The 23,595-nt window shown below is 38.8% G+C and overlaps 1 protein-coding gene and 1 long non-coding RNA gene across 4 annotated transcripts in view; one reads left to right on the top strand and one right to left on the bottom strand.

Annotated features, from left to right (window-relative positions):
* The window catches only part of HTR2C (5-hydroxytryptamine receptor 2C), a 247,128-nt gene extending 240,367 nt beyond the window's left edge, over positions 1-6,761 (bottom strand). For both annotated transcript variants that reach the window (XM_079124478.1, XM_079124479.1), the window contains exon 1: positions 6,218-6,761. The gene's annotated coding sequence lies outside the window, so the exon portion shown is untranslated. The remainder of the gene's footprint in view (positions 1-6,217) is intronic.
* LOC306651733 overlaps positions 1-23,595 on the top strand; it is a 495,681-nt gene that overhangs the window by 272,095 nt on the left and 199,991 nt on the right. The window lies entirely within an intron of this gene.

Genomic DNA, 23,595 nt, shown 5'->3' on the forward strand with positions numbered 1-23,595 from the left:
CCTGAGCCAAAAATGGAAGATAGGTGAGTTTAAGATACACTTACAAGCTGGGCTTGGTGGTGCACGCCTGTAATCCCAGCAGCTCAGGAGGCTGAGGCAGGAGGATCATGAGTTCAAAGCCAGCCTCTGCAACTTAGCAAGGCCCTAAGCAACTCAGCAAGACCCTCTCTCTAAATAAAATATAAAAAAGGGCTCGGAATAAGGCTCAGTGGTTAAGTGCCCCTGGGTTCAATTCCTAGTACCAAAACACAAACAAACGAAAAACACAAAAAGCCAGCCTCAGCAAAAGCAAGGTGCTAAGCAACTCAGTGAGACCCTGTCTTTAAATAAAGTACAAAATAGGGCTGGGGATGTGACTCAGTGGTTGAGTGCCCCTGAGTTCAATCCCTGGTACCCTCCCACCCCCCCCCCCAAAAAAAAAAAAAAAAGTCCCACAAAAAGATGTAAACATGTGACACTTACTCTTTGGCATTTACTAATGACTTTAATGAAGAAATCAATTTTTATAAAAATGAAATGATAAAGAAAACCCTTATCAATTCTTTCAGTGCTATTCTAATCTAGACATTGGTTGACATTGACTTTGGTTTTAGTGATGCTTGGTTTTCACATTTTATTTTCATATTGCCATTAACACTGAAATTCAACTCCAAATGCTCATCCTCTTTGCCTCGCTCCTAATCAAGCTACTTCATCTTCTGTAGCTCATTCTCACTCCTCACCTTTCTTCCCAGGCTCTGCTAACTAACTAGTACACTAGTATAGGTTGCCCCCGAGATGCCTTGAGCTCACTTTCTCCACTCTGCTTTCTCTACTGTTCACTCCTTTGATCAGAAATGTATTTCCTTTGTTGTTCACCAGAGGATATCTTGTTCTGACAGTCCTGAATAATGAAAAACATGTTTAGCAGACAAAATGGCCATTGTCGATCATGTCTACACTTTCGAACATTTTCTGTGGGCCCAAAGAAACTTTCATATTAGAAGGTGGTTTGGGATAAAATGGGGAACAGTCTCGTGAGGGCATTGAGTGGCCAATTAGTCAGAAAGAAAGCTTGGTTTTTTTAATAACTAGCTTTCTGAAATGTATTAATGAGATTATCATTTGTAGAACTATAAAGTAACCATCTTATTTTCTTCTTAGCATTGGATATACATTTTAATATGTATTTAGAGTCTTAAGTTAGAGTATCAGAAAGATAGGAGTGATAGCATTAGGTCTTTTGCTTCAAATTCCTGATGGTTATCATTTTGTAGTAAAAATGAACATGAGTGTCTTGAAGCGAATACTTAGAAATCCCTGGTGTATATTTCCTTGCAATGACATGATGAAATTTTGACTGAATTATTACAGTTGAATTGGTTTTTCTCTTCCCTCAAAGGCCTAAAGATAGATTTTCCACATACAATTATGGGAATACTAACCAGGTCTATCAACAATTTAGGATATGACTGTAAGTTCTCCAAACTCAAGCATAAGTACACTTGGTTAAGCAGTTGGAAACATTTTACCTGATACACTTCCTTACTTCCTATTTTCTCTGTGAAGTGTGCAAGAAGATTGCTGAGAGTCGCAGATATGGGAGTGTAATTGAGAAACTGAGAAAAGAAGTGTGGAATATAAGTCTAGGAACATAGGAAAGGAGACTGACCAAGAGCAAAAAGGATGCTGAACAGTCCAGCTGGGACTGGAGACAACAGTGTGTAGTGTCAGTTTTTCTCCACTAATATTTAGCAATCAAAGTAACAAATAGGGCACTTTAACCCCAAAGTGGGGAGGCATAAATTAGAGGCAGTAGGCCATTGAGAAGTGTGCATTCTGGGTGATGATCTGCAACAATGACACGACTGAAATAAGGGTCAGACTGAGAAAAATAGGAAGTGAAGCCAAGAGAGGGTATTGTTACTAGAAGCTTTTAGAAGGGCTCCAGAAGTCTTGATGGGCTTAAGGAGCAGGTACAAGGGAAGAGGAGGGGGAGGTAGAGATACTGAGAATCATAATCTGACAGTAATATTTCTGCACATAAAAGCTTAAAAATTGGTGCACTTCAGATGTGGTTGTGGGCTTGAAACTGAGAACAATGAAAAGGAAGAGGTCAAGGAATTATGAGGTTAGACCATGATTTGGCAATTTTTCCAGATACCAAAGTCTTCAGAGAAAGAGATAGGTGTCAAAAATTTCATGAAGGTGTAGACAACTGAAACTAGAAAATGATGTTGGAATGGCATACGCTTCAATAGAGAATTATTTGAATAAAAGTAACAGATACATTCCAGTGCCTCGGAAGTTAAAGAGGAAAAAAGAAAATAGTTTCAGTCAGCACTCTAAGCCTTCACATATAAGAGTCGTGAAGTAGGGAGAGAAAGGGATAAGAGTTAACTCCATTTGGAAGATATGTCAGGAAGCAGGAAAACTTCAATGGAGAAAATCAGGTTTTGGTTATGGCAAGGAGGTGGAGAAAATGTTCAGTTAAAAAGCCGAGGTCTGTGCTTTCTAGTACACTGTTGTCCAGTGGAATGTTCTGCGGTGATGAAGATGATCTGTGTCTGCCCTGCTCAGTAAGTAGTCACTAGCTAAAGTGTGGTCTGCGAGAGGGAGGAACTGAATTTGTAAATTTCATGAAATTTAAATTTACCCACATGTGGCTGTTGTTGTTTTACGGGACAATGCAGTTCTAAAGGCTTCTGAGAGTAGCCAATACTTTTATGCTTAGTTGTTAATAGGCAATAACAATATGTTACTCCTCTAAGGGGTATCTGTATTTAAAGGAGACAATGACTAAAATTAAAGAAGGAAATTCTTGAATGTAGAATTTCAAGTGCCACAGAAAGCCAAAAGGATGTCAGGTTTGGGGACCAAAAGGCTTAGGCCATGTAAGCGGCCATCTATAAATCAGGTTAACTCTAATTTTCAAGACTGAAAAAATCTAATGCCAGCTACAAGTACAGTGCTGTGACGAGCAAATGTCATAGGAAACAACAGATGGCACAGTCTTAGCCATAGCTGAAAGGAGATATTAAGAGAAGGATGAAGTAGAGATGCTGGGTAGAGGGACACGAAAACAGAATTGATTCCTCTCCTGGCATCTTATTTGAAATCCTGCTTTTACTATGTCATCCATGCATTAAAATGTCAGAAGTGATTGCCAATGAGTCAGTGAAGGTGTGCTGTAAAATATTAAACCTCCCAGCAACTGGTTAAGGTGCAGCTTAACACCTTGGTTGGTTTCAATGTTATTTGTCTAAAATGGTGATTGCTGGGCTGTTTTGCAGCAATGCGCTCAGTATATGAAGAATTCTTCTTAAAATGTTTTGATGAGTGTCAGTGATTACTGGTGATTTCTTTCTCAGGTCCAATAGAACATTATGTAGACAAAATAACAGGTATTCTGGAATACTGACACATTAATAATCTAATACAAAATATTGCTTTGTGCAATAATTTAAAAATTTCTGAAGTGCTTTATAGTCATCTATTTCACAACAATCAAGTGGAGTCAATACATTAGATTACTATTAATTTTTATATTACAATATCTGATTAACCCCGATTTATGGTCAAGTGTTCCTAGTTTGCTCATGGCTACCTTGGCAGTTAATGAGCCATAATTAAACCTTTCTCTTTTTTCATATTTTGCAGTGACATCTAGCATGCAGCTCTGCATATGATGGCTGCTAAGTTCTTCGTTTATTTGTTTTAGTGGTCCTGGGAATGGAACCCAGGGCCTTGTGCATGCTTGGCAAGTGCTCTACCACAGCTACACCCCTGGCACAGGCTTTTTAGATATTATTTTTACTGTTAAAGAAATAAATGCATTCTTCTTGGGTAGCCTTGCAAGCACAAAGAAATATTTCTTCTTCTTTTGCCTTTGAGAAATGGAGGGGAAAATCCAACGCTACCAGTAAAATGGAAGATACTATCTTCCTGTTCACATACTGATACAAAGACTATGTGAAATAAGATATATATGTAATGCTCCTGAATCTATGCCTGGCACCTAGGAGATTCACAAAAATATCATTTCTCACCTTGAATTCATACTGCACCAAAACCTGTCATGTTATTTTCTGAAAAAGTCATTGCTGTCATCCATGACAACTCTAGATGGAGATAAGCCTCTCAAGAAAGCATAGGAAGGGTTATTAACCCCTTCTACTTAATGCAAATAGAACAACACTGTCAGTGTTGGCTTAAGCACCCCAAGTCCTACCTTGACATTGCAATCACAAGCCATATCCACCTTCTGAATTTCAGGACTTGCGTTGGGCTTGTTGCTGCAGATGACAGACGCTATCAGGAAAGAAATCATGCGGGTGAAACAAATATTTTCTTCCCTTCCCAAGAGGATCAGAAGAACATATTTGGGGAGTGAAAATAAAATTAAATACCAATAACCTACCTTCACAAAACAGAAAAAATCAATTCCCCTTACCAATGGGGTGGGAAGTTGTAGATGGATGGTTTCCAAACAGTGAGGTGCCAAGGAAAGTATACACTTCCAAATGGGCAATATTCAGTGTGATTTAAATACTGCAAAAGAGATGCAATGACCATGGTAGAAATCATTTCCTGTGGGGCATGTCAGTTGGCCTTTATCATTGTCTACAAATATGTAGCCAAGTCCGGTAATACCTTCTTTCCATTGCATTTGTATTTTGATTACCAGAATGGCTGGCATATATGTAAACTTCTTAATGAAAAATTTAAACTCTGGAACCCAGTTGTCATTTTAAAAATTATTTTATTTTATTTTATTATTATTATTATTATTATTATTTTTTTTTTTTAATGCAGTGCTAAGGATCAAATCCAGTGCCTCACACATGCTAGGCAAGTGCTCTGCCACTGGGCTACAGCCCCAGTCCCTGTTGTCATTTTTCACCATTGTGATGTGAGGTCACAAATGTCTGGAAACTGGGGAGCTCAGAGATTATTCACTGCGCAGCATCTCCCCACACCCCAATCATTTGAGCTCAATTTGATTTCACCCTAGAGTGAGCTTCCCTCGGTTAGCCTACCTAAAATGTATGTATGTGGTAGGGCCATATGCACTTAGCGGCTCAGTGATCCGAGGCTTCCTTGGATGGGGCTTGTACTGGTAAATATTAATGAAGAAGCTGACTGGTACTGGCAATGATTCTCAACCAAATTAGACATCCTCTAAATGCTGAATGTCGTCGGCCAAAACTGAGTTGGGGAGCAGTGTCGCTTAAAATGCGGGGTCTCCAACACAATGCACAGTGTTGTCACCTCAATCACATACTACCCAACAGGAGGCAAAAGGCAAAGGGCACGGCGCAGTAAATGAACAGACACACAGACACGTTTTGCAGCGACGAACTTTATGTGGCATCAGGAACGGCAACCTGTTCTCATGTTTAGCAATTCCGAGGTACGCTGTTAAGACTGCTTGTCAGGTTAAACTGAGCAAAGGAACCGGAATAAGAGGCAGCGCTGGAGACTTTTCTGCAATCCTTTTCAAAATATAAAACTGTCACCAAATGACTTAGGTAGGCTAATAAAAAGACTCGCTGGGTGCGCTTATACTCCCCTCTTAAACTTACGTGACCATCAGCAGCACTGTTCAAATTCAGCCAACAGCTGTTAGACCAAGACACAGATCCGCAGTGTGTATCTTTCAGAGTTACGGGTGTTCATTGAGACCCACCGAAAATTAGGGTCGGTTTCAATGAAAACATACCAGAGGTCCTTAGCCCCCCTCTGATCCCACTGTCCCAAGCTCTGAGACCCAACCCACTTGGCCCCGGTCCGATTTCTTAAGAATGTGGCTCATTCGTATCCCCCAACTCAGTAGCACCTTCCTCAGTCCGACCCTCGCCCAGAGACACCCGCGTTCAATCTCTCTCCTCCCCTCCCCTCACTTCTTGAGACCCCGCCCCCGCCTTCCATTTCTTTCTTGGCTTCCCCCGCGCAGGGTTCTCCAGACCCTCGCCTCCGCCCAGCGCCTTCATTTGGAGTCCCAGCGGCTCCCCACCTCCTTCGAGACTCCTGTCTCCAAGAAATCTAAGCTCCTGTCTCCTTCCAGAGACCCCAGTCTCCTTGCGATCTGCGCGTTCAGAGTCCCTCCCCACCCCCAGCCCCGGCCAGTGCGGTCCCGCAAGCTGCAACCATCCGGGACCTGTCCCCGCTCCCCACCCATCCCCCGCCTAAATCATTAGGGTCTCGGCTAGCAATGTCGCCCGGGGCTCCAACTTACCACTAGCGTCCGGGAGGAAGACAAGGCAGCGGTCGCCGCGGCGGCAGCTAGACGAGAAACGGACTCGGCTGCAATCGCCCAGCGGAGCCCGCGGCAGTCAGTGCGCTGCGCTGCGCTGCGCGCCGCAATCTCGCGCCTCAGCGGAGGGCGAGAGGGACGGAGGGAGCTCGGCGCGATGGAAAGCGCCGGCGAGTCGACCTCCTGTGGGCGACCGTGCGCCCCCCGGCTAGGTTTGGCTGGTTTTGTTCCTATTCTCTGACTCTAGCATAGTAACTGACCACCTCCAGCATCTCTGCGCTAATCGCGTCTTCTTTCTTCTTCGAAGGCCCCTAACTAACTACACTACTCTAAACGGACGAAAGCCATCACATGAGCGCCACGACGATCTCGACGACTCCGACGACAACGGTGTGCAGAAAGAAGAAAAGTTCATGTGCCATCTGCAGGTAAGGGGCAGGCAGGCCGATGGAGCAGCAATCTAGCCGCTCCAAAGGCAGAATCGGAGAGATCCGTGCGCCCGAGGAAGTGTCCTCGGCGCGCACCGGAGCGCCTACCCGGCGCTGGTGAAGCTGCACCGTGCTCTTGGGCCAAACGCGGGATGAGGGGAGGAGCCAAAGGTAGCCAATCAGAGCTCAGCGTTACGCTGCCCTGGGCTTGTTTGGACCAGTCTGTTAGTGCATCTGGAGCCTGCTGGCAGGGGGCGCGAGACCCCGTGGCGTGGGCGGGGGTGGTGATTAACTTCATTCGTAGACTAGGGGGAAACTGGGGTCAGCCAAGGCACTGGGTGGGGGTGAGGTGGGGTAAAGCTTTGTCAAGAATGTACCCCCCAAAGGCTCAAAGGAACACCCATCCCCAAACACACGAACGCGGCGCGCACACACACACACACACACACACACACACACACACACACACACTCCCGCTCCTGTACATTTCAGTTCAACAAACACAATTCCCAAGTCTGGCAAGTTGCATTGAGCCTTGAAACTCCCTTCGAGGGTCTCCGACTCTTGCCCCTTTCTCCTGCAGGAGCAACTCAAGCACTCACAGGGTCAAACGTTTAAGGGTGGAAAGGCCGCAACCCTGTTCGAAGGCCCTGCTACCCTACTCTTGCCCCCAGCCTCAAATACAGAGAAGGCTGAAAGGAAAGCCCTTGGCCTTCAAGCCCAAAGAAGGCACAGTTTGGTTCCCTTCTTGATCCCTAGACCTTGCTAAGGGCTTAAAAAGACACCTTGAGGGCAGCTCATTCGGTTTTCTGAGGGCGCTGCATTATATCTTCTGCACGGAGCCTGGGCCCACAGTCAGTCGGTTCCCCAGTCGCCACAAGGGCTGTCAAAGCACGGACAAGGGCAGCAAGCAAGGATGAGCCAAAAAAGCCCCCTTTTTGACAACTGCCGGGATGATCAGCTGCAACCCGGCAAGCAAAGCTTTCTCCACCGGCTCTCAGGCGCCGCGGGGCAAGTGCCTGCCGTGTCCCGGCTGCAGCGCAGAGATTGATAGGGGACTCCTTGGCCAAGACGCCTCGGAGGCACCAAGACCTAGCTTGGGAATGGAGATGCTCCCACCGAAGAGAGTAGCACAGATTTTTCCTCAGAGGGAATGAGAGTGGGGGGTCTCGGATCTGAGCCAAAGGCTTCGCAGCACTGAGCCGAGGATCGCGGGTGGGAGAAGTGAAGATTGTCTCTTCCGCTGGTCGGAGGTAGCTGGACCAAAGCAGGAGACAGAGGCTTAGGTTCAGTTACTTTCGACCGGACGGCAGCTCAGCGACTACATAGACTGGGCTACAAAGAGGCAGTGTAGCGGCTTGGGGGACCAAACCCGGAAGAACGCAGAAGGGAAGGGAGCAGTCAGCCGCCTCAGGGACTTTTTGCGGTAGCTTCAGAAGTTAGGAATGAAGAAAGTGGGAGAACTGATAAGAGTCGGGTCCCTTCCTTATTCTGAATGCCCCAGGGCCAATAGTTTCTCTCTGTGCCTCCGTTTCCAGATTTGGAAAAGAACTCTCGGGTCTGTTCCAAAGGGGCATTTGGGTATCCTGATTCCCTCCATCCCTGATCAATGCAGACGCTTCGCAGGGCTCTGGAATGTAATCTGACAGTCAACATACTGTCCACACCTAAGTTCTGTTTCGCAAAGCAAAAAGCCTTCGCAGTTTTCTTGAAGCATCTGTTGAATGCTACTGTATGATGCCGCACAGGTGGCGGCGACAGCGCTACCAAGTCCGTTGACAGCACAATGCTCCCATTTTCAGAAATGCTTTATTAGCCAGCAGTAATGTGTGTACATCGAAGAGAAAACGTATGTCTTATCTTTAAATAATTGAGCACTTATCTTTAAAAACTCCCCAAGGGTCCTCTTTCTCTATCCCAAGAACGTGAAATTTCATCCTGCCTTTTCCGGTGCGACTTAAATTTATTTTGTCGGAGACTGAGATATTTGCATTGCTCAAAAAATGTAAATATTAATCCTTGTGATATATTCGCTAAGGCAAAATAGACTGCCGAGCCTAGGGCGGGAGATAGCATCCACCAAAACCTGTTCCCTCTTATCAGTTCCCCGGGGAACCGGGTTGGAGAAATTGATCACAATAATATCAATTTGAGGATGAGGGTAATGATGATGACAATAATTATCATCATTATTATTACATATCTAGCTCTTAAGGTTGTTCTATCCTTCTTCCCGGGAAAGGCAAAACTGCGAATAGGGACCAGGAGTGAAGCCCACTCTGGTTGGAAAGGTTCCCGGTACAGCACAAAGTTATCTAGCAGGGCAGCGTGCGGAAGCGCCCTTGGGCTTCGGAGCTCGGGTAGGCACCTGCAGGCAAGTTTGCCTTTGAGCGGCGCTCTCCGAATGGTGGGGAGCCGGTAAGACTGAACCCGAGCGGAGTGCAGCCGGGCTCGGTGCTCAGTGCTCCGGGTTCGACCGCGAGCAGCGGCTCGGTTTTCTGCGCATCCCGCCTGTCCTGGTTCTCTAGGTTATGGCTTGGCTTAGGGCTGGCGGATCCGACGGGCTTTGGAGGTTTGGGGAACATCCGCCGAGGAGAATAGAGTGTAAAGAGAAATTTAAGCACACTTTAGCACTGGGGAAGCAAACTCAGAACAAGTACATGCCGGCAAGCTTTGCCGTTGTCGGAGAGATTTTCTCGAACCCCTACCTTACGAGGCTTGGGGAATCAATCAAGGGTTTTCCTCGCTTTCCTTCCCTTCTTCGGGTCTATAGAAGTTGTCCCTGAGAAAAGGAGTGATTTGCAATGCATTCCTCGGGTTTGTTGCAAATCCTCAGTGACCCCCAGAACAAGGTTTCCAAATATTCGCCCCGGTTTCTCAAGATAATGGACTTGCTTTTACAACTTTCACAGTAGGGGGATTTCTCTCCAACCTGAAATAAAGACCTTTCCAAAACTACTGATTTAAAAGTTCAGGAGGGAATTAAAGAAGATTGTTACGAAGTAGGGGAAAGTTCCTCATCATTTGAGACTTTTGGGAACTTTCTTATAAATAACAGTAACTGTCTGGCTACCATTCATTATTACTTCCACTCTTGACCAAACAGCCCCATTTTAACACATCCTAAACGATTATAATACTGAGATTTTAAAATGAGTAATTAGCTACTAGTAAAATACTCCAAGGCAGATACTTTGAGAGATCAAAAGAAACTACACAAAAATTCTACCAGATTTTTTTTTAAGCCACAGAACAAAAAGGCAAGGCATTTTGACAATCTTTCTACCCATATTTTCAAAGTTTTAAAGCAAATTCTGATAACCAGAAGTTTTTTTTTTTGTTCCTGTAACGATATAATTGCATCAAGTGGTATTTTCAGCATTTTCATTTTTGTTTAGCTGAAAATCAGATCCATAATGCTCAACGTGGTATACCTAAAATTTTATAGTATTTAACACAAAAAAACTTCTCTTATGTTCCTCAAGCAGGGAACAAGGAAACTGGGGAACTGGGAAAAATATATTAGATATTGATAGCTTATTATACATGATAATAAGCTATAAAAGTTGGTAGGATTATTTTTAATGAAAAACAAAGCAGTAGAATTCTATGTGCTGTGTAGGAAGGCAGGGGGCAGTCTCTGATCATGTCAGTCTTTCTCTGAGTGCAACTTCTTTTTGGTATGATCCTGTCTTAGGGAAATAACAGCAATCAACTCTGGTTCTCTGACACCCTCTCTGACAGGAGGAGAAAGAAACTGAAAGCTTTTTGGGTGGATTTGGAAGGTCCCATCATATACTTTTTCTACTTCTCAGAAAAAAATAAAAAAGGTATATAATGATAAAGAATCTGTGCTTATTTTATTGCAACAAATCTCATCTATTTAATTTTATCTGATACTCTCCTAGTAAGCAAATAAATAATTTGCATGATTTTTAATAACCAAATATATATCTTAAGAAACAACAAAATATGCATACAAGTTTGAGTAGGGACTAAGGGTAGAATCTAATAACTTCAAGGAGAAAAAGCTAGGAGTTACTTTGATGTCGGTTCTTTAGAGAGATGTTTTTGCTGTCTGGAACACATTTATGTTATGATGAATGCATTTTGTATTACAGGCGTGCATTTTACTCTTCCTGTTTAAGATGAGAAGGGTTGCAGTTAGGAGCTTTTGTTTAAATTAAGCTAAGATTGAAAGGCCAGAGCAATAGGGATTTCTCCTTTAGCTCTAGCTCAAGCCTACTAGGTCCCTGATGCCTACCGTTCTTATTACCTGTACATCTCGTTTTGACTCTCAGACCATTTTTATCTCCACTTTACATCCGTACACTAATTAGACATTTTACCATGCAACCAAACATTTGATTCTTTGAGAGTTATCTATAAAGTAACAAGTTTCTTCTCTTGGCCTGTAAATCAATACCATTACATTATTTCAAAGTATGCAATAGTATATTATTATCTTTTTCCTTCCTTCCTCTTTCTTTTCCTCCCTCCCTCCTTCCCTCCCTTTCAAGAACTGTCTCCTAAACCAAAATATGAGTACCCCTGGAGCAAACTTTTAACCATTTATTTTTCTTCTTCTCTTTTTTTCTTATCTATACTGATACTGGGCACAAAGAATATAAACAATGATAACTATTAATTACTGATCCAAAAAAAAAAAAGTTTAAAATGAAAGGTCAAGAATGGCAGAACTGCTAAAGCTTGAATTTCTCAATGACTTGAATACAAATATAGAAAGGATTTTTCCAAACTGACCCATCATGCAAGGAGATCACGACTGTTTGAACTGAACAAGATAAAATTAAATACGAATATATGTGAGATGCTGAATTTGGGTGCACTAACTTAGGTCATGTAAGCTGGAAACATTTATTTGACAAATACTTATGGACTTTAATTGGCATCAGGATCAACAAATCCTCAGTGTGATATGGTTGCTGGGAAACCTAATTTTATCTTGGGCTTTTGCAACTTTCATAGAAAGAGTCAGGATACAATCGTGCTCTATTTGGTGTTTCCAGGCACATTAAGAATGGTATCAAAGCTGGGCACAGTGGCACATACCTGCAATCCCAGCTACTCAGGGGCAGAGGAAGAAGGATTGTAATATCAAGGTCAGCCTGGGCAACTTAGTGAGACTCTGTCTTAAAATAGAAAGGACTGGGGTTGTAGCTCAGTGATAAAGCACCCCTGAGTGTGTGTGTGTGTGTGTGTATATATATATATATATTTATGTATGTATCAGAAGATAGTTCATTCATTCACAAGAAGACTCAGGTGAATGGATTAAGTGTGCTAGTGTTCATGGGTGCTAGAATAATGTTATATGAAGAAAAATGGGTTTGCATTATTTGGAAGATATGACTCTTGGAATACATGCTAGCTTCAGATATTTCAGGGATTTGAGGGATTTTCTTAAGAAAAGGGATTTGATTTATTTCCGAGGTCAGTATTCATACTTATTCGTGTCTGTTAGTGCCTATGGTGATGTCTGACCCAAACTAAGCATTCAATAAATATTTAGGAAAACACAAGCATAATAGAATAAACCTGAAGTTAGTGATGGAGCCCACAGTTTGCCTCTGTAAGAGGATTTTTTTTTTTTTTTTTTTTTTCATTCAGACCTGGAGAGATCGAATGAGCTGTTCCTGGAGGTTCAACCCAACAGAGGTTAATCACTTTGTGGAGATGTTGCAATTATGTGTGAGGATAAGGGAAAAACACATGGTTAATGAAGGATATTTAATGTTCTTTCAAATCTTGCAGAATCCATAAATGCTGCCAGTTTTTCTGTTTTTTTCCCCCCTTTCTTTTTTTTAAGCTATGGATTGAACCCAGGGGTGCTTAACCACTGAACCACATCCTCAGCACTTTTTATTTTTGAGTTTGAGACAGGGCCTCCCTAAGTTGCTGAACTTGTGATCCTCCTGCCTCAGCCTCCAGATTTGCTGACAAGATCTAGTTTTAACAGACAAAAAAGATTATACTTTCTGAAAAGAAAAAGACACAGGAAGATTGGCCTGAGATTCAGGTTTGTTGTAGGAAAGGAGTAGCCTCCTACCAAGTCCACAGGACACTTTTGTTGGGTTTCCTGCATTGCTAACTTCTGACTTACATGGAAAATAAGCTCTAGGAAGCTCATTATCATGAAAATAACAGTATTATGTTGGGATATACTATACAAAAATGATCAAATATCAGGGTATGATTAAAAGACATTAATTTAATGGAATGTTATTATGGGGAATTCAGTGAACACAAACTAAATTTTAGCTTCAAACAAAAGGAGAATTCGTTTTTTATTAACTTTTGTAATACGTGTGTATGGACTTCCGTATTCTCCAACATCTTTGCCTAGGACTCTCGAGATTTTCACAAAGACAATTTCACTAAGAATTTGAATAGAGAACAAATTGAAGCACACCTGGAAATGTTTTGGACAGCTTGTCTCCCTATTAATCATTTTATGTAACTTTACAAATTAGCAGGAATTTCAAGCTAGCTACCATACCAAAGAAACCTTTGAACCCGACTCTGATTACACTATTGTTTTGTGTCAGAAGTGCTGTAATTCACTAAAATGTGATAAACTGGAGTGAAATTACGTTGTCGAACATGCTCAGATGAAATTTAGAAACTAGGATTGAGGAGTTTTGAAAATATGTACCTTATCATGTATAGTCTGCATAACTGAGTGACCTGCTTTTGTTTACTTAACTTCTTATTCGTGTCCCAAGTTATTATTCGTTATTAATTCTTTGTTGTCAGATATTTAAAAGATAGCATTTAAATTAACATTTGAAACTGTTTCCTGGAACTCAATAAATAATTTTATCACCACATAAAGCTGTATTACAAGTGAGGCTGCTTGTTCAATATGATGTAAAGTTAAGCTCAGTTTAGACAGCAGTAATTTCTTGATTTCCCTGAGGCCTCAATGAACACATTGCACATTTAAATAGACACATTCATAACTCCAGTCCACATGGGAGACAAGCATACATCTCAAAGGTGGGAAAGTGATCTTTAAACTAGAATTTGTAATTCAAAGAGGAAAAACAAGCTTGAATTTTTAAATCTCCTTTGAATATTATTAACAGTCACCTTATAGATAGGATAACAAATATAAAAGTGAATTCAGCTTATCACAAATGGAGCTTTTTCCTCCTAGAATACCCTCCCTGGAGACCTTTCAGTACTTTTTAAAAAAAATGTTTCCCTCCTTTGTGTATAGTCATTAGACAAATATATGTGTAACAAAACAGACATTTCATTGTAAGATGCTACCTGACAGAAAAATCTTAAGCATGAAGTTTAAACAGTAATCAGTTTTGCTATTGAACTCACCCAGCTTTATTATTTTTTCCTTTCTTGGTATCCATACCTTCCCTGATAAATAACATAATCAACTGAGTTGAACTAATTCATTTGGATAAGTGAATAACAAACTCTATCTCCCACGTTCTAATTCATCTCTATAGTAGCATACAATTTGGCATAAGGGTTTTGGCAAACCCTTAACATCTGCCATATCTTAAAAATAACGTATATTAGAAGGCGCTAGATATAGCATGAAAGAACGAAACCAGCAATTATAAATACGCTATTACCTCTACCACTGCCACCACCAACCTCATGATCTTTTGCATCATCCTCTGGAAGCTTGCCAACAGAAATTATTTAGTTGATTAATAAGCACAATTATTTGCTCTATTGATGGAAACATTGTCCTCTTTATCAGATTTTTTTTTTCAGTACTAGGGATTAAAGCCAGGTGCCCGCTACCACTGAGCTATATTCCCACCCCTTTTTATTTTATTTGAGACAGGTTCTCACTAAATTTTGAGACTGGCCTTGAATTTGTGATCCTCCTGCCTCAACCTCCCAAGTTGCTGGGATTACAAGTGTGTGTAACTGCACACTTACAGCTTAGACTTCCTTTCTGTCTCCTTTCATCATATTTGGATAGAATTAAGACCTATATCATTCCTCTACCAAGTGACTCCCTTCTCCCCACGAAAAGGAAAGAAAAACAGAAAAATCTGTCAGTTTATCAACTTCTGAGAGATTAATGAAAATACAGCAGACTAAAGGATATTTTCCTACTTACCCTACTATCGGTAAGTGATTTACCATGCTCATTAAAAAAAAAAAAAGAAATGTTTCAGTGAGGCTGCATTGCTAAATGTAAAGCAGTCTGCCACAGATTGTTGTATTATAACAAAGAAATGAAGATTTTCTTTTATTTTCACCAACAAATTTGAAGTACTAAATCTCCCCACAATTCAAAGCTAAAGCAACACAAATTCACTCAAAATGATGCTTTGAAAGCAAATTATAGCAAATGTCCTGTCTTTCAAGATTAAAGAAAAAAGGCATCTTCTTACCAATAAAAAATTACATATACTTTTCAAAACAAATATAGAAATCCTTCCATCTTTCCAGATGGAGCTCAGTTAGAAGCAAAAGCCAATATAACAGTGACTAGTTGTGTGTTGCCGTCTAACAACAGCTTTGGAGAAGAACTGCCTGACTCAAAGTTTGTTTTCTGGTCTTTGGGTTGGTTTTTTGGTACTGGAGATTGAAACCCAGGGGTGCTTAACCACTGAGCCACATTCCCAGCCTTTTAAAAATTTTTATTTAGGACCAAAGTCTCATTAAGTTGCTTAGGACCTCACTAAGTTGTTGAGGCTGGCTTTGAACTCATAATCCTCCTGCCTCAGCCTCTCAAGTTGCTGGGATAACAGGTGTGCACCACCATATTCGGCGGCCTTTGGATTTTTTAATTTACAATACTGTTTATGCATCTTCTGGACATTAGAAAGACAATGATAGGAACTCCTTTACTAGGTAATCTTTAGTGGAAAGTGGTGAATGGTTACATTGTTGGGAGAGCAAAGTTGCTGGGCAGTATTTACCTGAGAACCCAACCTTCTCAGCCTTCCATTTGCCCAGTAATCTTCATCAACTAAGATATAACACAAAATTAAGCCTTATATTTTGAAGTGTAATACATAATAACCAAGTAAGGCACCAATAAATGCTAGATGGTTTGGTTCATCATTGTTGATTTTATGCATTTTGACCTCAAAAAATCTTATTGTTAATATAACTTGACTGAAGTTCAGAAGAAGCAAGGAAGGAAGTTAAAGATACAGACAAGTACTGATCATTATATTACCTCAAGCCAAGTGACAGAAGGAAGCAGCACTATTGTCTGGTTTGGTTACAAAGTAAGTGGCTGGATTTCATCCTGATAGGTTGAGAGCTAGCTTGCTTTCCTTCCTTCCTTCCTTCCTTCCTTCCTTCCTTCCTTCTTTCTTAACTTTGTGATATCAAATAACATGGAATTAAAAACATTACATCAAAACATACATCTAAAAAGGGTTTTGCCTTTCAAAGACTAGACATTAATTCCATTGATGCTCTGATTCATCAAATAGTTCTCAACGTGCTTTGAAAGTGCCTTCAAAACCTGTGCCACATTCCAATTTTGGGGAATAGTGCCAGGTCACTGAGAGTTGGGTCTCTTCATTACAATTTTATGATCCTAATATTTTGACTAATCAAGCAAAAGCATATGACTCTAAAACCCACTGCAGAGACAAAAAAAAAAAAAAAAAAAAAACACAAGTGTCTTTTTACAAAATTTTTTGTGAGTGACAATTTATCCCAGGGTAGCTAAGAGTTTTCTTCTCTTTGTTCTGCCCCTTTATATGTCTGGTCTAGTAAAAAGTCAAAATGTATGTTTCCCTAGAAGTTTGTACTCCACAAGCATGACCCTGGGGGCAACATTTCAAAAGTTATAGCAAGAGAAATAATATTTCCACAGGAACACATATCTTAAATCTGATTAATATCTGTATTAACATAATAGAATTGGAATGGGTATGGTCCATTCTCTCACCCTCTTCCAGAAGAATAAACTAATGATCTAAGTTAGAACTTCTGAGCTCTATTCAACATTCAGATACATGCTGTGTAATGTAAAATATTCGTAAATTCACAGATGACTAGAAATCTTTCAAATTTGAAGGTTTAAAGTACTATGTTGATGCATATGATTTGGAAACATGTAAAAGACCCAATAATATGTATATAATGTTTTACAAGCTAATTAGTAAATTTAATTAAGATAGCTTTACTCTGTAAAAAATGTTCACTAAGTGATTTAGTGACCAAATCCCAAATTAATACACAAACTGACCTACAGTTTTGATCTTGACTGTTGGTTTGTCTGCTGATTGCATTTAGAGTGGCAAAGAGGCTTAAAGTACAATATTGGATTTATTAAAGAGGTATTTTCTCTGGAAAAAGAACACCTCTGTGTTATTGAAGATAGTGTACAACAATTCAGTCATCTCTACTCTTAACAATTTTTAAGTGCTTGACTTCTTACTTTGTTGCAACGGCTGAGTTCCGAGTGCTTATCTAATGATGACTAAGGAGAGACAATTGGATCAAATACCACATTACAATGCAAATCCAGGTTGATTTAGTTTTATTATAGATGAAATGCAATCTAAAACTTTTTTAAGAATGACAAATTTTAAAAGCCATTTAAATGAAGAATCCATCATTGAATAACTTTTCCTTATTTTCTCTGACAGTTGCATGAATAACTGCAGGTGTAGACCTTAGCTTTCCTGATGTTAAGTTTGTTGCTAAACCAGGAACTGGATTTTAAAAAATAGTAATGAGAACTTGCTTGAGTCTTCTCATTGTTGTAGGTGTTTACTGCTATAAACTTCCCTTTTCCTACTTCTTTTGCTGTGTGATACAGGCTCTGGTATGTTCTGTTTGTTTTTATTTGTCTGGAGGTATTTTCTAATTTCCCTTTTGATTTCTTCCTTGACTCAATGGTTGTTTAAGAGTGGTTTGTTTAATTTCTACCTATTTGTGAATGTTCTGATTTTTTTTCTTTTGGAAATAGAAGTTAGAGTTGTTAGAGTTGACAACTTTTTCCTGAGTCGAGTTCATTAACTGACATAAGTGGCTTTTCATCTACAAGCAGTTACAGACATGTAGATCTCTGTGTCCCTTGAAGTCAACATTACACCAGTAATAGCAGCAATGACTTGTTTGTGTTCTGTTCACTAGTGCATAAAACACAATTTTTTTTAAGTTTAATATTTATTGTTATTGAAAAAAAGTGTTTCGGGGACATTACGGTCATTCATATGACAGCCTAACCTTCTGTTGACATTTTGTTTCCATACAAAGAGGCTAAGGAAGTCTGGCATTCTGGGAAGACTGAATTTACTTAATGCCTCTCTTAGAAGAGTTTGAAGTTTAGTGTCTAATTTTCCTTAATATGAGCAGGAACTATAAAACATCATAAGAATTCTCAACTAGAAAACATTTACCTTAAAATAATTATAGAACATGCATGTGGCAGTTTACCCTATCAAAGTCTAAAAACTTGGTATTCCTAATATCCCCATGATAAGCTTTCCATCTAATAACCAGGGCCAAGGTCAAATTTCAACAAATTTGATGGTGAATCAACTGAATATTAAACATAAGAAATTTCAGATGAACCACTCTAGTAATTTAAAGGTGGGTAAAGCTAAATTTCCATATCTATACAGACAGTGCCAATCACACTGCCTCTAAAAAGGAGGAGAAAACTTCAATTCTTTTGCTGTATTTTCAAGTTAGAAAGTGTGGGACTGTTCATATCAGCATAAGCTGGGATTGATTTCAGGAAGTGGAAATAGCAATTTAGATTCACAATGGTTTCTCTTGATGTGGTCTTCCATTGATCATTCCATTCACTGTTCACTTTCCATTCACTGTTCACTTTCTTAAATTTTATGGTTTCTCTTTTGCATTGTCCTTTAAAGGTGATTTATGCATTTTCTGTATTTTTTCCCATAACTTTAGATTTAAACTTAGAAAGAAGAAGGTAAGTAATAAGAGCTCTGGAGATCACCTAAGGCGATGTTAATTCATTCTTTTTTTTCTCTCTTTTTGGTACTGGGGATCAAACCCAGGGGCACTTAACTACTGAGGGATATCCCCAGTCCTTCCCTTTTTTCTGTTTAGAGACAGAATCTCGCTAAATTGCTGAGGCTGGCTTTAAACTGTGATCCTCCTGCCTCAGCCTCCTGAGCTGCTGGGATTACAGGTGTGCGCCATGCCACCACACCCAGCTGTTAATTCATTCTTAGTTAATAAAAGTTTGGATCACTAGAGTCCATCATTTCCTCCTGTTTCTCCTCTCTTCTGCAATCCCCATGCCTTTCGAATGGTAACTGGGAAGTAAAATGTTTCGTGTAATTTTATAGATTCTAACAATTAGACCTAGGTTATTTGTAATTTGGCTAGATTTTACTTAGGAAAAAGGCCTACATGGAAAATGTTTTTAATGTGCTTGAAAAAAAATCTGTTAAAATTATCCCGTGCCTTTAAGTTTACAAACACAGGTGACAATTCTTTATTTTTTGCACTACAGGAATTCAAATAGGAGTTTTTTCCTATTACTCTTAAGTTTGGCTTCTAATTTTTTAATGGCAACTTTCTTGAAATACAATTTGCAAATCACAAATTCGCCCCCTTAAAGTGCATAATTCAGTGTTTTTAAATATATTTACAAAGTTGTGCAATCATTACAATCATCCAATTTTAAAATGCAACTTATGACAATTAGTTTGACTGGTAATCACTTTACAATGTGTGTATATATATATATATATATATATATATATATATATCAAAACATCATGATCTACACCTTGAATATACACATTTTTATTTGTCAATTATACCTCCATAAAGCTCAAAAAACAATTTAAAATTAAATTTAAACTAACTTAAACATTTAAGGAAACATGTAATGCAACTTATGGGAGACATGAATTTTAGGAGCTTTTATAGTGGTAGTAGCTTATTTTGGAGATAGCTTCTCTGCTAGAATGATGGTTGTATTAAAACATTAAGCTATAATTTGCAACATTATTTTCCTAAATTATTGAGTAATATGTCAAATACATCAAATCTGGAGAGCCAGAGTGGGCTTCTAAGATATTAAAATTTAGTACTGCCTTTAACAATATCTCATTGTTGCATAACTTATCCTTTGGTGCATAGAAATAAAATATGCATTGAATGATGCATAAGAATTTGGAGCATTCAATAGCTCAAATGCTCTATCAAATATATTGTGAGCTGTTGCTTTAATCAGCAATTTGCATCTAGTCCCACTGGTGATTTGTCATCTCTATCATTTCTTCTGGAATAATACTGAGTGAATTTCATCATTACCATCTTGGAAGACTGAATAGAAGCAGTAGATTTAAGCTGCCAATATTTAATAAATGTCACAGATCTGGAGGTTAGTTTAGAAAGGGATTCAAAGATGCTGTTAATCATTACTCCTTTCATAATAGCTTATACTGTGAGCTGTGGTAGTTTGGTCACTTCTCAGTGTGATTTAGAATTCAAAAATCTTTTTCCTAGTTGACTCCCAGAAACATTCTCTGAAGGGAAGAATGTAGGCAGATATATTTGAATGTTCTAGAAAACATTACATTCATAGCTAGGTATTTGCATATGGGTTGAGGTGGGGGACTTCAGATGTATGATCAGTGTACTCAAAAAACCTGCAATCATAATGGAATAATAGAAAATGTAGTACTAAATGAGCAAGAAAACAAAACTAATTAAGAAATAGTATAATTGATTAAGTATCAATGAGGCTATAACTATAAAAGACCTGAAACTTGGAAACTATTAGCAGAAAACATAGAAGAAACAATTCAAGATATTGGCACAGACAATGATTTCCTGGATAGGACTTCAGTAGCTAAGAAAACAAAAACGAGAATTGACAGGATCAACTCAAATTAAAAAACTTCTACACAGCTAAAGAAACAATCAGCAGAGTGAAGAGACAACATACAGAACAGGAGAAAATCTTTACTAGCTATTCATTTGCCAGAGGATTAATAACCAGAATATTTAAAAATTAAAATCTTAACTACAAAAACAATTTGATCAAAATGTGGGCAAATAACCTGAAGAGGAACTTCTGAAAAGAAGTACAAATCATCAGTGAATGTGAGAAAAATGCTCAACATCTTTAATCATCAGGGAAATGCAAATCAAAACTACAATGAGCTGGGTGTGGTGGTGTACTCTGTAATCCCAGGGAATCAAGAGACTGAGGTAGAAGAATCACAAGTTCAAGGCCAGTCTCAGCAACTTAATGAGGCCCTGTCTTAAAAATTTAAAAAAAGGACTGTATTCAGTTTTAAAGCACCCCCGAAGTTCAATCCCTAGTACCAAAAACAAAAAACAAAACAACAACAAAAATAAAAAACAAACAAAATCGCCAAAAACAAATGAACAATCTACATCGAGATTCCATCTCACCCAGTTAGAATGGCTATTATAAAAACAAACAAAGAACTTCCAAAATTAACAAATGCTGGTGAAGGTGTGGAGAAAAGGGAACCCTTATACTGCTGGTGGGATTATAAATTGGTACAGTCACTATGGGAAACAGTATGGAGGGATTTTTTTGTAATTTTTTGATTCATTGTACACAAATGGGGTACAACTTTTAATTTCTCTGGTTGTACATGAAGTAGAGTCATACCGTTTGTGTAATCATAAGTGTAATGATGTAATCATAGGGTAATGATGTTTGTCTCATCCATTATCTTTCCTTCAGCATGGAGGTTTTTAAAAAACCTTAAAATGGAACTACCATATGATCCAGCTATACCAATCCTGGGTACACATCTAAAAGAAATGAAATCAGCATACAAAAGAGGCATCTGCATACCCATATTTAGTGCAGCCGTATTCACAGTAGCCAAGATATGGAATCAGTCTAGGTACCTATCAGCAGAGGAATGGATAAAGAACATATGGTATATTCACACAATGGAGTATTATTTAGCCATAAAAATGAATGGAATCCTGTTATTGGCAGGAAAATGAACGGATTTGGAAGACACTATGTTGACTATAAAAAGTAGGACACCAAAATACAACTATTAGATATTTTTGGTCACATGTGGAAACCAAGAAAAAAAGGTGACCAGAAAGTAGAATAGGGCTAGTAGGGACTGAGAAGTGGTGTGGGGATGTAGGGGAGAGAGGGCAGAGTAAGAGGGAATAGAAGGGAGGATGGGCATGATCAATGCATGCTATATTACATTCATGTATGCAAATGTCACAAACACATCCATTAATTTGTACAATTAATACAAATACATGTTAAAAAACATAAAAGTCAAATGCTAAACACAAAAATTTGTAACAATTTGGTATTATTTGCTAAGGCATTTGACATGCATTATTAACATTTAAGCAACATTAGACCCTATGTTATTAGTATCCCCCTGTTACGAGTGAGGAAACCAAAGATTAATTTGTGACTTGACTTAAGATCATCATAGAACCAGAATTAGAAACCCAAATCTATTTAACTGCAGTATTGGGATTCTTAAACACTTTTAAAACAATTTACTTGATAAAGGTCATTCAGTAAGCCTTGAAACGTGGAATCATGTGAAGGTCTAGAAATAGTTACCATGGTCATGTGTGTATTTGGTGGATGTTTTTCAATTTTGTTTCTGACTCCCCTCTACAGCTCACACACATAGGAAATGAAAAGTTCATATAGCAAATAAGTTCATACACATAATTTAGATTATACTGGTAGCATATGCTTTTATTTTTATTTTTTTTTTATTTTTTTTTTTTTAGCATATGCTTTTATATTACGTGTGGCCTTCTAGTTCATGGGGCATTTTCAGGAGAAACATTTTTGGTTTGTGCACTATCTGCACTAGAGTTCAGCCTACTTAGAACACTGTAAAAATTACTTAAATTTGAAAATAAATAAAGACTGCCTTTGAAATAGAGCATCCATACATTTATGTGTCCCTGTACATTCCTTCTGAACCCTAGGCAAAAGGTTGAAAGTGACCAAATTTAGCTAACAATGAATAGAGAGCTCTGTTAGGTTCTGAAAATAGGGAATATTATATTTCAAATTCAGTTAGTCACAGCTACCAGAGGGGATAAATTATATTAAAGTCAAGAAATCATTTTCTCCTTCATTTCTATCTTCATTTATTACCTGTTCCTGAAATCAGCAGGTGTGGGATGGGCAAATACAAGCAAAGACAAATTTTAGGACTGTAAACGTCAATCATGTTATCTCTTAGGAATTGTATAAAATTATTGTAATTTATCATTTCATTTACAATGTACATAAAGTATATGAATACACCACAGTGAATCTCAGTAAGACTGGGATCCTAATTAGAATGAGATATATTTTATGCTCATATAAATATATCAAAATAGATTCTACTGTCATGTATAACTAAAAAGAACAAACAAAAATTAAAGAAAATAATAAAATACACATAAAGACCAGGCATGGTGATGTACTCCTGTAATCCTAGCAACTTGGGAGACAGGCTGAGGTAGGAGGATTGCAAGTTCAAGATCAGCCTCAGTAACTCAACAAGGGCTTAGGCAACTTAGTGAGATCTTGTTTAAAAAAAAAAAAAAAAAAAAGGGGCTGGGATGTGGCTCAGTGGTAATGCACCCCTGGGTTCAATCCCCAGTACCAAAAAAAAAAAAAAAAAAAAAAAAATGCACATAAGCTTTTAGTACAAACAAATTTTATAGTTGAATACAATATGAGAGGTTCTGAAGATTACAAGGAGGAACGGAAATAGTGATTTATTTTCATTTTTTACTACTACTCATTTTGTGAGATCTGTATGGATTAAAATACTTTCACATAGTTTGTCCAAACATATTTAATCATATTAGGATTCTTAGAATATCATTTCAAGGACAGTATGTGGAAATCTAAACACTGTTTTATCACACTTCCATGCAGTTGGAAAAATATTGTGATGAATCTAGTTTATATTTGCCTGCTTTAAATTC

Source organism: Sciurus vulgaris (assembly GCF_902686455.1).
Source record: "Sciurus vulgaris genome assembly, chromosome: X".
NCBI classification, from domain to species: Eukaryota; Metazoa; Chordata; class Mammalia; order Rodentia; family Sciuridae; genus Sciurus; species Sciurus vulgaris.